The sequence below is a fragment of the Hyaena hyaena genome, unplaced genomic scaffold (assembly GCF_003009895.1).
Source record: "Hyaena hyaena isolate Hyena2069 unplaced genomic scaffold, ASM300989v1 scaffold_15, whole genome shotgun sequence".
Taxonomy (NCBI): domain Eukaryota; kingdom Metazoa; phylum Chordata; class Mammalia; order Carnivora; family Hyaenidae; genus Hyaena; species Hyaena hyaena.
The window spans coordinates 401,122-415,081 of NW_024080647.1; the positions used below are offsets into that span (position 1 = coordinate 401,122).

General features: G+C 43.4%; 1 long non-coding RNA gene across 1 annotated transcript; it reads left to right on the forward strand.

Annotated features, from left to right (window-relative positions):
- The first annotated feature begins 183 nt into the window (after nt 1-183).
- LOC120221870 lies at nt 184-13,152 on the forward strand. The gene is made up of 3 exons (XR_005525916.1): nt 184-372; nt 2,095-2,218; nt 12,813-13,152. It is a non-coding gene; the product is annotated as an uncharacterized LOC120221870 (long non-coding RNA).
- The last annotated feature ends 808 nt before the right edge of the window (nt 13,153-13,960 follow it).

Consider the following 13,960-nt stretch of genomic DNA (forward strand, 5'->3'; position numbering starts at 1 on the left):
CATTCTGGCTAGCGGTAAGTAAGAGCAGATTCCGATGGCCGGCAAAGGGGAGAGGCGGGGTGGGGGAGGGTCGGGTCAGGTGTCGTCAGTGTGGCCATCTGCATTTCCCATCCACATTTCAAGGAGTCCTCATGACCTTGTGAGGGAGAGCCTTTCATTGTCCCCATTTCACAGAAAAGGAAACCAAGGCCCAGGGAGGCTAAGACATTTTTCCAAAGCTCCCAGGAGTCAGGGAAGCAAATCTGAAAGCTACGCGCAAACATCAGACTTCATTTCCTTGGCCTCTTAATGCTCCCATTGCTGCCGCTCCGAGGGCTCCGTAGGCGAGGAAGCTCTCATCTCTTGGCCTGTGGTGTGACTCTGGACTGTCAGGTACTTCTCTGAGCCTGTTTCTTCCTCTGCAGAGTGGGGTTTATAGGCTGAATTGTGTCCCCCACAAAACTCATATGTTGAGGCCCTAACCCCCAGTAACTCAGCTGTGACTCTATTTGGAGCCAAGATTTTTTTAAGGCTTTTATTTTGAGAGAGAAAGAGAGAGAGGGAGGAGGAGGAGGGTCAGAGAGAGAGGGAGACACAGAATCAGAAGACAGACTCCAGGCTCTGAGCTGGCTGTCAGCACAGAGCCCAATGCGGGGCTTGAACCCACGAAACTGTGAGATCATGACCTGAGCCGAAACCAAGAGTTGGATGCTCAACCGACTGAGCCCCCCAGGCGCCCCTGAAAGCGGGGGTGACTAAAATGAGGTGATTAAATGAGGCTATTAGGGTGGGTCCTAGTCCAATCTGACTGGCGCCCCCCAGGAAGAAGGGGAGACGCTAGGGGCGTACATGTGCAGCAGACCGACCACATGAGGGCAGCACGAAGGGGGCATCTGCAAGCCAAGGAGAGAGGCCTCAAGAGAACCAACCCTGCCAGCACCTTGACCTTGGACTTCCAGCCTCCAGAGCTGTGAACTTCTGTTTGTCCAGCCAGTCTGTGGCACTTTGCCATGGCAGCCCGAGCTGGCCAAAGCCAGCAGGGACACTGGGTGACAGTGTCTCTACATCAGTGCCTCTCAAATGTTCTTGTGCCAGTGTCGGCAGATGGCCTGGAGTCCTTACTGCGATTCGGTGGGAATGGGGGAGAGTGTGCACTTCTCACAAGGTCCCAGGGCATGCTACTGGTGGCGCTGCATCTGGTCACAGCCCGTCCCCCGCCTCAGCATCTGACAGTCACCTCCCTGCCCAGAATCCAATTCATTGCAAGAGACGACTTTCCCTTTAGGTAAGGGGGACAAGATACACCTGAAGAGCCAGAGCAGGAGAGAGAGACAAGTGAGGTGTTTGCGGGCAGAAGGCACGGAGATGACGGAAAAGGAAAAGGGAAGGCCACCAGCTGATGCATAAGTTGTAACCTGCCATTTATGGAGTGCCTGCTGTATACCTGGCTCTGGGCTGGACACTAAGCCACTGTCTCATGTGGGACGGGCCACGCTGAGTCCTAGCAAGAGACAGCACTTAGGATCTCAATGAAAATATCATAAAACCACTTGGACAGAACTCACATGTGCTTACTAGAACTACAAATACGCTGAAGAGATGGCCAACTGTTGTTGGGATTAAGCAATTACAATTATAGGTGATGTAATTTAGAACTTTGGGGTTACATTTTTAAGAAAAGAAGTGTCCTATGTGCAGTCCAGCGTAAGGATGCTTTTTATAGATGCACCACAATATTCAAAGAAAATGAAGCTGGGGCATCTGGGTGGCTAAGCTGCTTAAGCATCCGACTCCTGATTCCGGCTCAGGTCATGATCTCATGGTCATGGGATCAAGCCCCATGTTGGACTCTGTGCTGATAGCAGGGAGCCTGCTTGGGATTCTCTGTCTCTCTCTCTGCCTCTCTCTCTCTCAAAATAAATAAACATTAAAAAAAAAAAGAAAATGAAACTAAATATCTTTTGGCTGAATACACAAGATATATAACAAGTAAGGAAACAAAATACCTATCACTATCTAGGACAGAGGACCCCAAGGATATTAGCGATTTAATGGACAGTAACGTGAAAAAGGACACATACAATGTCTTAAAAAAATAAATATTGCTCAATTCAGGTCAGCCGTACCAGGGTGAAAGGTCCCATTGAATGGCCAGCACCGTACACAGCACTGACCCACGGAAGAAGCAAGGAAGTTGAGACAATGCAACATTCCACTGGCTTTCTATTTGTTGTAAAAAGTAAGTCTTTGATTTAAGAACTAGGAAAAATATTTTTAATTTTAGGCACTGATTTAAAAATCTGCCATGGTTGTGGTACCAGTAGTGACAGGGAAGTCTATGGCAGATGGAATAATGCACCGCCCCCAAGATGCCCACGTCCTAATCCCAGACATTGTGAGTATGTAAAGTTAGATGGTCAAGGGAATTAAGGTCACAAATGGAATTAAAGTTGCTAATCAGCTAACCTGAAAATAGGGAGATTATCTGGATTTTCCAGGTGAGCCCAATGTAATCCCAAGTCCTTAGGGACCTCCACCAACACCATGAGTTTAGCCTCATGAGACCCATGTTGGACTTCTAACCTCCACAACGGTAAGAAAATAAACTCATCTTCTTTTCTGAAAGCCACGAAATCTGTGCTAATATGGCAACAACAAGAACCTAAAACAAGGTCAGAATCTGACCAAAGATCCAAAAGCAATCTTAGCACAGGAAATAAATGACAACCCAGGGTCTCAGCCCCTCACTAGGACCGAGGACTCCCTTTGGAATAATTTGAAGATGACGTGTGACGTTCTCTGAATCTTCTGCAACACGGCACATCTTTCTTGCTGAAACACTTGTCAAATGTGACCATAAACTACTCTAATTCACACAATGAGAATGCCACATAAATGCCATTAAATTCTTATATTTAATCTAGACAAGATGCAAGATGATGGAAAGAAATCAATGAAACGGAGGGTCGTCGAATACAGAGCAAACACCATCTTTGGGAGGAAATGACATCAATTTGAACCTGAGCTCTTCACAGGTATTTATTATGGGATGTTAGCAAAAGCCTACAAAAATATTGAGATTTGAGGCACTTGGGTGGCTCGGTTGGTTAAGTGTCCGACTCTTGATCTCAACTCAGGTCTTGATCTCAGGGTGGTGAGTTCAAGCCCCACATTGGGCTCTACACTGGGTATGAAGCTTACTTAAAAAGAAAAAAAATCAAGGTTTGGCTATTTCACTTTTAAAGGGATTCAAAGAATGTATTTCTTGTCTTAGGTACATCAGGATTTTTCTAAACCAAAGGAACCACATGTGAAATGTGTAACAAAAATGACATTTAAATAAGACAAAACTCAAAAAAAGAAACAAAAATATCTGTGGACAATGAAAGACAAGATTCACATACAAATAAACAGGAAATTGACTTCCATACAGATTACTTTTCTGAACATTATAGATTATGGTATAATTTTGACTAAGCAAAATATTGCTATTTAGAGTTTTCTTTATAACTTTCTTCTTGGAAAAATCAAATTTAAGTACTATAGGGGTCTAGATACTGTTTTAAAAGAGAGTAAAAAGAGCCATATAAAAATGGTAATGTATATGAAACTTAAAGATTTAATAATTTTTCTTCTTAACTGCAATTATTATATGCAAATTCGTTATACTTGAACTTGAAACGTAAAATGTACACTTTATTTCTGATTCTAAATAACGCTTTAAGAATATATACATATGCATATATATATATATATATTTATATATATATATATATATATTTTTTTTAAGTAGGTTTCATACCCAGTGCAGAGCCCAATGCGGGACTTAAACTCATGACCCTGAGATCAAGACCTGAGCTGAGATCAAGAGTCTGACACTTAACTGAATGAACCACCCAGGTGCCCCACAAACATTTTTTGATAATTTCAGTTACTCTCGCTTAGCAGAACTGAACAAAAACTCACCAGAATTTTCTCCCAGATGAAATTAATTAATAAAGAAAAAAACTAAGACTCAGTGACTCAGAAATAATGGTGTAATTTGAAATCACTGTTAAGGGGCACCTGGGTGGCTTAGTCGGTTAAGCGTTCGACTTTCGCTTGGGTCATGATCTCACGGTTCGTCGGTTCGAGCCCCGCGTCGGGCTCTGTGCTGACTGCCAGCTCAGAGCCTGGAGCCTGTTTCAGAGTCTGTGTCTCCCTCTCTCTCTGACCCACCCCTGTTCACACTATCTCTCTCTCTCCTAGAAATAAAAAAAAAAAAAAAAAAATGAAATCACTGTTAATAGAGCATCATTTTGTGAAAATGTTGATTATAGCAAGATAACCCATAATTTTGCTGAAATAAAGGCAAAAAAATAAATCTTATGGGCTAAACATACTACTTTATAAATTGTATGTGGTTTAAAAAAAATTTTTTTTAATGTTTATTATTTATTCTTGAGAGAGAGAAAGAGAGACAGGGCATTAGGTGGGAGAGGCAGAGAGAGAAGGAGATACAGGATCAGAAACAGGCTCCAGGCTCTGAGCTGTCAGCACAGAGCCCGACACAGGGCCCGAACCCACAGACTGTGAGATCATGACCTGAGCCGAAGTTGGACACTTAACCGACTGAGCCACCCAGGCCCCCCAGATTGTATATGTTTTTATTTTACTACTCATCCAAACATCACTAATCCATCAATATAACATCCAGATATGTAGAACAATAATTAAGTTTAGTTGTCTTTGATATTTCACTTTCACTATATAAATATTAGAGCTTTACATGTACTCTTTGGGGATTATGAAGGGATATTTGCCAAGGGAGAATGGAACCATTCCGTATAAGTGTCTGCTAGCTCCACATGTAACTTACATTCAGACATAGCGTCTGTGGTCTCCATGGCTCTCCCGATTTGGACCCAGCACATGTTAGGAGCAGACCTTGTTTCATCGGATCATCATAAGGGGACTGCAAGGTAAAGGCTGTCAACCCCATTTTATAGAGGAGGAAACTGAAGCTCAGCGACAGAAGTTTCCAAGGCCATAATTAATAGCAGAACCAGGAAACAAACGCTAGTTTGTTGGCTGGCAAACCTCCTCACACTTCACTGCATCCACCCTCGTGAGCCCTGCGATCGCTATAGTTGATGGAAATGCTAAGTGTTATCGACAGTTTCAGAAGTGAAAGATCACCGGACCGAGAGTAACAGAGGAAGAGCCTGGAAGAATGGCTGGGAGCCGTCTGGTTTGGGACAAATGATAGTCAGTTAGAGGTCCTGAAGGCTCCTCCTGACTAAAACAATGAAAATGCTGGATGAACTCTGCGTTGAAAGCCAGATAAAAGTATCAGCTAAATGCTACAAAAGCAAGAACGTCACACAAAGCCCCAGGAGCCCTGTGTGGTAAGCAGCCAATAAGACTGGGACTCTAAAGGCAGGAGAATGTGAGATAAACACCACGAGGCAGAAAAAGACAATAAGGAAACTGTTTCTCTGAGACCATCTCTCCCCAGAAGTCAGAACCATCAGATCGATTGCGTTCGGGCTTCTGACCAAATCCACCCGTCCTTCTATGGTCCAAGAAGTCTCAAGTAGAAAAATTAAAGTGGTTACAAATAAATAGAAGTCAAAGGTTTGTGGCTCCCTCAGGTAAGTAACAAAAGCAAATGCAAATCCTTTCTGGGGGATTGCTGATTCAATGCAAGCATGTACACAAGCAAACAACACTAGGTGTCAGAAATGGCCAAAACTATAGATGGTAGACAGTTCAAGGAGCAGATATTGAAATACTAAATAAGTATGTTCAATATATCTAAAGAAATGGCTTAAAAATATGAACAAAAAACAAGCAGACTCGAAAAGAACCCAATAGAACATTTGGGAGTTAAGAAACATTGAAATAAAAAGTCATTGAAGGGACAAACAGCAGACTAGATCTAGCCAAAGAGAAAATTAGTCAACTGAAAGCAGATTCCAAGAAAGTAGTCCAGAGAGATTAAGAGGTAGAAACTATAAACAACTGAAGCGCCTGGGTGGCTCAGTCTGTTAAGCGTCCAACTTCGGCTCAGGTCATGAACTTCTGGTTTTTGAGTTCAAGCCCCATACTGGGCTCTGCGCTGACAGCTCAGAGCCTGGAGCCTGCTTCAGGTTCTGTGTCTCCCTCTCTCTCTGCCCCTCCCTTGCTCGCACTCTGTCTCTCTCCCTCTCTCTCAAAAAAAATGAATAAACATTAAAAAAATTTTTTAAGAAAATATAAAAAACCAAATAAGAGACAGGGTATATTTCTCCAAAAGGAGAAAAGTACAATGGTTTTCTTGTGATATTTGAAGACACACTGATAAGTGTCTAGGATTTTTTGGATGTTGCCAGTCCTCAGATCTAAGAAGTTAGGTATGGCAGAGACAGCTGGCCAAATAGCCCCTGTGCTTTCTGACTTTTCTCAGCCTTTTTTGCAATTAGGTCGGGGCCACGTGACTATCTCTGGTTAATGTTACATCTAGGCCAGGGCAGTTCAGGGCACAGTGCCTTCTGGTATTAAAACCCTTCCCTCCTTCAGCACTGAGCCACTTAACCCTCTGTGGGAACTGCTGTTGGCCAAAGGCCACCACGCTGACCACGTTACTCTCCCTGCCCAGAGACCACACACATCCAGTAATGGTGATATGAAATCCTAGCCTCCTTTTCGCATTTGGGACAAGTCTGAAGGACCAACCCCAGTCCAGAACGTTCTGTGTGACCACCTGAGGCCTAGCCCTTCCTGCCTAGTACAATTTATCATGTTGCAATAGCTACAGTAGCCATTAACTAAGAAATATAGAGCATATTTCTAGATATTAACTATAAAAGAAGGGGAGGCGGAAATCAAATGTGAAAAGGAAGAAAGAAATAAGGAGGTAAACCTCAATCCAAAGAAAGGAAATGGAGACAGTAACTAGAAACCACATAAGATCATCAGAATGAATGGAAATACATCAATAATCTTTATAAATATAAACAGACTAAACTGTCCAGTTAAATGACAAACATTATCAAGCTTGGTAAAATCCAACTATGTGCCATTTACACGACATAGAGTTAAAATACAACAACAGGGAGGGATTAAAAGTCAAAGGAAGGAAAGAAATAAACCAGACAAATAACAAAAACAACAAAGCTGGAGTCGTTATTTGACTCCAGAGATTCTAAGACAGAAAACATTACTAGATAGAAAGAGAATCACTACAAAATCATAAGAAATTTACTTCACCAGGGAGGTATTATATAAATCTAGATGTACCTAAAAACCACAGGCTCAAAATATATAAAGCAAAAATTGACAGGGGATGCTGAGGTGGCTCAGTTGGTTAAGCATCTAACTCAATTTCAGCTCAGGTCTTCATCTCGGGGTCATGAGTTCAAGCCCTGCTTTAGGCTCCACACTGGGTGTGAAGCCTACTTACAAAAAAAAAAGAAGACTTATCCACAAGGAGTAATTCTCAAATCTGTCACATGGTGGAAGATTTTAACATATCTCAATTATGACTAGATCAAGCAGAACAAAATTAGTAATAATATAAAAATATTTGATCATCCAGGACATATATGCAATACTGTCCCCAACAACTGAAGATTATACATTATTTTCAAGTACATTTAGAAGATTTATGAAAATTGATCATGGGCTGGTCCATAATGCTATTATGAACAAATTTCAAAAATGGGAATGATACAGAGGTCATTCTCAGGCCACGTCAATTAAATTAAATCAATAACAAAAACTCCAGACTTTTGGGAATAAAAAAAAATACACACACACTTCTAAGCAATTATACATTACATAAGAAATCAAAACAGAAATCAGAAATAAATTCAAACAGGGATGCCTGGGTGGCTCAGTCAGTTGAATGCCTGACTTCAGCATACGTTGTGATCTCACGGTTTGTGAGTTTCAGCCCTGTATTGGGCTCGCTGCTGTCAGCTTAAAGTCTGCTTTGGATCCTCTGTCCCCCTCTCTCTGGCCCTCCCCCTGCTTGCACTCTCTCAAAAATTAATAAATATTTTTAAAAATCTTAAAAAAATGGAAATGAATTCAAACAGCACATATGGACTGCAGTTAAAGCAATACTTGAAGGAAATATATGTACTCAGTCACTTACTTTAGAAGGCAGAGTGATTGGGGCGCCTGGGTGGCTTAGTAGGTTAAGCGTCCGACTTTCATTTAGGTCATGATCTCGCGGTTCTTGGGTTCGAGCCCTGTGTCGGGCTCTGTGCTGACTGCCAGCTCGGAGCCTGGAGCCTATTTCAGAGTCTGTATCTCCCTCTCTCTCTCTGACCCTCCCCTGCTCACGCTGTCTCTCTCTCTCTCTCTCTCTCCTAGAAATAAATAAAAAAAAAAAAAAAAAGAAGGCAGAGTGATTTACTTAAGAAGTTAGAGCAGGCACAGAAAAAGGAACTCAAGGCAGAAAGAAAGTCATAAAAATAATGGACATTGGAGATCTAAAATACATAACAGAGAGGCTCCACTGAGCCACAAATCCACCTTTTTTCAGGGAGAATTTAATATTAATACCAACCTATATATACATAAAAAGTAGAAAGGTGGACTCCTAGCTCACACCACATACAATATATAACTCAAAAATGGATCACAAAGTTAAATGTATAAATTAGAATTGAGTAATTCAAGGTCATGAAGATTTACTCCTATATTTTCTCAGATTCTAGTATATGTGCTGCCAAAGCGAGCACTATTTTCTTAGATTCTATATTAATTCCTACATTCTAAGAATCTAAGGATTCTTAGATATGACACCAAAATCACAAGCAACAAAATCATGGGAAAAAAAAGATAATAGCAAAATTTAAAACTTTTGTGATTCAAAGAATACTATCAATAAAGTGAAAATATGGGAGTGCACAGAATGGGAAAAAATATTTATAAATCACATATCTGATAAGGGACTTATATCCAGAATATATAAAGAGCACTTACAACTCAACAAAAAAAAGACAAATGACTCAATTTAAAAATGAGCAAAAGACATGAACAGACATTTCTCCAAAGAAAATACACAAATCTCCATTAAGTACATGAGAATGCTCAACACCATTCATCATTAGGGAAATGCAAGTCAAAACCACAATGAGATACTACTACCTCATATACCGTAAGATGGCTACTATCAAGCACTAAAAACCAAAAGAACAAAATCAAAAATCATGTGTTGATGAGGATGTGGAGAAATTAGAACCGTTGTGCACTATGGGTGGGAATGTAAAATGGTGCAGCCACTATGTAAAACAGGACAGTGGTTCCTCAAAAAATGAAAAATAGGAATACCAAAGGATTCAGCAATTCCACTTCTGGGTGTATACCCAAAAGAACCGAAAGCAAGATGTCAAAGGGATATTTGCACATCTATGTTCATAGCAGCATTACTCACAATAGCGAAAACACAGAAGTAATCCAGTGTTCACTGATGGAAGAATGAATAAGCAAAATGGGGCGTGTGTATACAATGGATTATTATCCAGCCTTAAACAATGAAGGAAATTCTGACACATACAACAGGGCTGAAGATTGAGGACATCATGCCAAGTGAAATTAATAAGGCGGTCACAAAAAAACAAACTCCGTAGGATTCCACGTATATAAGGTACTAGAATACTCAAAATCATAAAGATGGAAAGTAGAATGATGGTTTTCAGAAGCTAGGGGGAGGGGCAAGTGGGGAGTTATTGTTTAATGGGTAGAGAGTTTCCATTTTACCAGGTACAAAGAATTATGGAACTACACGGTGGTGATGGTTATACAACAATTTGCGTAGATTTAACACCACTGAACCGTGCACTTAAAAGTGGTTAAGATGGTAAATTTTATGTTAAATATATTTTACTACAATTAAAAAAAAGTAGTTAAGCACCGAGTTACCACGTGATCCAACATTCCACTCCTAGGCTGGTACCTAAGAGAACTGAAGACATGTCCACACAAAAACGTGTGCACAAATGCCCATTAGCAGTACTATATGCAATAGCCAAAAGTAGAAACTCAAGGGTCCATCACCTAATGAATGAATAAACAAACTCGAACATCCACAGGACAGAATATCACTCAGCCCATAAAACAAACAAAGTACTAGTACATGGTACAGCATAGATGAACCTTGGAAACATGCTAAATGGAAGAAGGCATTTGCAAAAGGCCACCTATTACATGGTGCCATTTACATGAAATACCAAGAACAGGCAAATCCACAGAGGTCAGCGGTTGCCATGGCAAATGGGAAACGACTGCTAATGGGTACCGTTTCTTTCGAGGTAATGAAAATGTTCTAAAATGGACCGTGGTGATAGTTTTGTGCCACGTACTTTGTGTGTACCAACATCTACAAGCCATGGAGCTGTATCCTTTTAAAGGATGAATTGAGAGGCATGTGAAGTATGTCCCAACAAAGCTGTTATTTACAAAAAAAAAAATCTTTCCAGGAGGAAAATTCAGCTGCAAGATGAGTTGTTCCCTACACCACAGGCTGCCATTCACAGAGACGAGGTAATGATGGCCCTTGGGGTGGGTAGTGTGGTGGCTCTTCTGAGACCATTGAACAGGTAAATCCCACCAACCACCCAGGAACATAGAACTCTAACAGGATACCAGGCGGCCACAGAATAAATAGGCAACGCCCTCCCAACTCTTTGGGATAGGCCCGATCCTAACCCACATCCAGGCAAGGGCAGTGTATGAAGGAAAAGTTACAGGTTGACTCATTAGATTGAAGGTCCTAAACAAAATACTAGTGGATTCCAGCAACAGATTAAAAAGATATCACAAAAAAAAAAAAAAAAAAAAAGATATCACATCATGACCAAGTTGTATTTTGGCTGACTTAATATTTGCAGAAATCAGTCAGTATAATTCACCACAATAATAACTTTCTTTTAACGATTGGTTGTTTATTTAGAGAAAGCACAAGCAAGGGAGGGGCAGAGAGAGAGGGAGACAGAATCCAAAGCAGGCTCTAGGCTCTGAGCTGTCAGCACAGGGCCCGACACGGGCTCGAACTCAAGAACTGTGAGATCATGACCTGAACTGAAGTCAGATGCTCAAACACTGAGGCCCCCACGTGCCCCACCACACTAATAACTGAAATGAATCATTTGCGACCACCTCAAAAAATACACTGATAGGAAAAAAAATGTGTTCTCTAAAATTCATTCCTAATTAAAGGGAAAAAAATCCTAGAAAACGGGTAGAAAAGAATATCCTTGACTTGATAAAGGTTACTTATACACAGACAGAGCTACATTATTTCAAAAGTGTGGAAAGCCTTCCTTATTTACTTGTTTGTTTTGTTTGCTTTTAAGTAGGCTCCCCACCCAGGACGGAGTCCAATTCGGGACTTGAGCTCACAACTTTGAGATCAAGACTTGACCCGAGATCAAGAGTTGGACACGCAACTGACTGAGCCTCCCAGGCACTGCAAAGGCATTCCTTTTAATTAAAGTCAAGAACAATATAAGGATGCCTGCAATCATGCTTCATATTTTATTTTATTTCATTTTGTATATATTTAAAAAATGTTTAAGTTTATTTTACTTATTTTGAGAGAGGGAGAGAGGAAGAGAGTGCATGTGCACCGGAGGGATAGAGAGAAAGGGAGAGAGAGAATCGCAGGGGGGCTCTGCATTGTCAACACAGAGCCTGATGTGGGGCTCGAATTCATGAAGTGTGAAATCATGACCTGAGCCAAAATCAAGAGTCCCTCGCTGTACTGACTGAGCCATGCAGGCACCCCTCAGACTGTATTTTAATAAGTTCCCAATGATTTTGATGGTGGCGATCCAAGCGCCTACTTTAAGAAATCCTGGGCTGGAGAAATCATTTTAACTATTGAGTTGGCCCCTTGTTCCCCAGGGTGCAAGGTCACCTACCCACCCCACTCCCACCTTCTGAGGGAAGGGACGAACTGTCCTTTCCTGTGAGCAATCCCTCAGCCAGGAATGTGCCGGAATTATAACCCTCACAATGCCGACAGGTGGTGTCCTGGCCCCCTCTGATGAGTGAGGCTCAGAGAAGGTAGGGAAGTAGTTCAGGCCACACAGCTCATGGATATATAAAGGGAGAGGCCATCCAGGGCCTCTGTGTGACAGGGTTGATAATGACAATGGCAGCAGCATTACTGACTGTTCACCATGGGCCGGGCCCTTGCCTTTGCCTGGGCTATCTTGTCGACTCTTCCCCGTAACCCCCCGGAAGCAGATACTCTTATTACCATTTTACAGGTGCAGAAGCTGAGGTAGGGACGTGAAATAGCTTGTCCAAGGTCACTCCGCAGACTGAGTATTAGAATCCAAGGGACCCACCCAAAGTAAGGTCGGCATTCGTATGAGGTCTTTGTTAAATATTCACGCAAATTACGCATTTTTATCAATATAGTTGCATCTGTTTTAATAAACAAAAAATGCTTGTTCCTTTCTCCCAGCAAATTGTCAAATAAAATTACCGTCTAGGGGCGCCTGGGAGGCTCAGTCGGTTAAGCATCCAACTCTTGATTGTGGCTTAGGTCATGAAGCTCTCCTTCTCAGAGGGAGTCCGGGAGGGCCTTCTTGAAGAGAACAGCCAGAGGTGGCGGGGGCCCCCACACACAGTCAGTTGAACCTCTGACTCTTGATTTCAGCTCAGGTCATGATCTCCCTGGGTCACGAGATCGAGCCCCGCACCAGGCTCTGCACTGACCCTTACGGGGCCTGCTTGGGATTCTCTACCTCCCTCTCTTCTCCTCCCCTCCCCTGCTTGCGGTCTCCCTCAAAATGCACAGATAAACAAAAAGTTTTTAATAAAAAAAAAGTTAAAATTCAATGGGCCTACAGGGAACCAACCGGCTGAAGATGGGACAGTCACCCCAGGCAGACACGACACCCTCGCCTCCGCCTGGAGCCCAAGGAATTGGAGCACGTACCTGGGGCACCTGGTCGATGCGAAACAGCCGAGGGAGCTTCAGGCTCAGCATCTTGAGGCTGGGACAACCGCTCCCTGTCACCCGCTCAGCGTTCGGACATGGCCCGGGGCGCCTTCGGCCAGCTGGTGCCCAGGACACTTCCCTGAAAGAGGACAGCGTGAAGAAACGCGTCAGCCTTGGCCTAACTCCAGCTGGATCAGCGCCGCCAGACTGTTGAACCGCGGAGCAAAAACTTGCCTGCAACGGCAAAATCATCAGGCTTCCTTATCACCAGACTATCAGACTGCGGGGTCATTTATTCCGCGGGTGCTGGAGGGTTCAATCATGATACGGGCAATCATAACACTCTAGGGCTGGACGGGCCGTGGGGGCCACCTGGTCCCCTCATGTTGCACATCGTCAGGGTCAGAGGGGTGGGGTGACCCCAAGGTTGCACAGCTCTGGGGGGGAGCTGGGGCAGAACTCATCGGGTGCTGCCCTTGGATCCCAAGTCCGGGTCCACCCGGTTCGCAGAGGTCGACAAGAGTCGGGCCCCAGGTCACCCGAAGAGAAGGCTCCCGGGAGCGTGGCCACCCCACGACACCTAAAAGAACCAGACGGGCAAATCGGAGCCGCTTGTGGGAGACAGAGCAAGTCGACGTAGCATGACTGTTTAAATGCAGGATGAAGGCTGCTTAACAGCTGTGCATAACGTGAGCAACAGGCCTAAGTTGTCTTAGGACAGGCCTAAGACGCAGAAACATCCAGGCTGGGTTTAGAAAAGGAAGGGCAGAGCCAGGAATTTGCCCTAGTTAACGCCTCTCCTGCCCCCATTACCACCGGATGGAAATCTGCCACCTCCTTAAAGCTCCCCCTGGGAGAATTCTGTCTTCCCCTCTGAAGGTCCAGAGATCTCTGCTGCACCTCTCTGGTGGGGCACCAACCTCATCTGCCCGCAAGCGAAGCTACGTGCCCTGGTGTCCGGGGGGCGGTGGAGGGGGCCCTCCCGGACGGCTGGCGACTGGGCACGTAGGCCTGGCTCACCCCGGGTCTTTAGCAAATGCTTCTTACACGCCACTC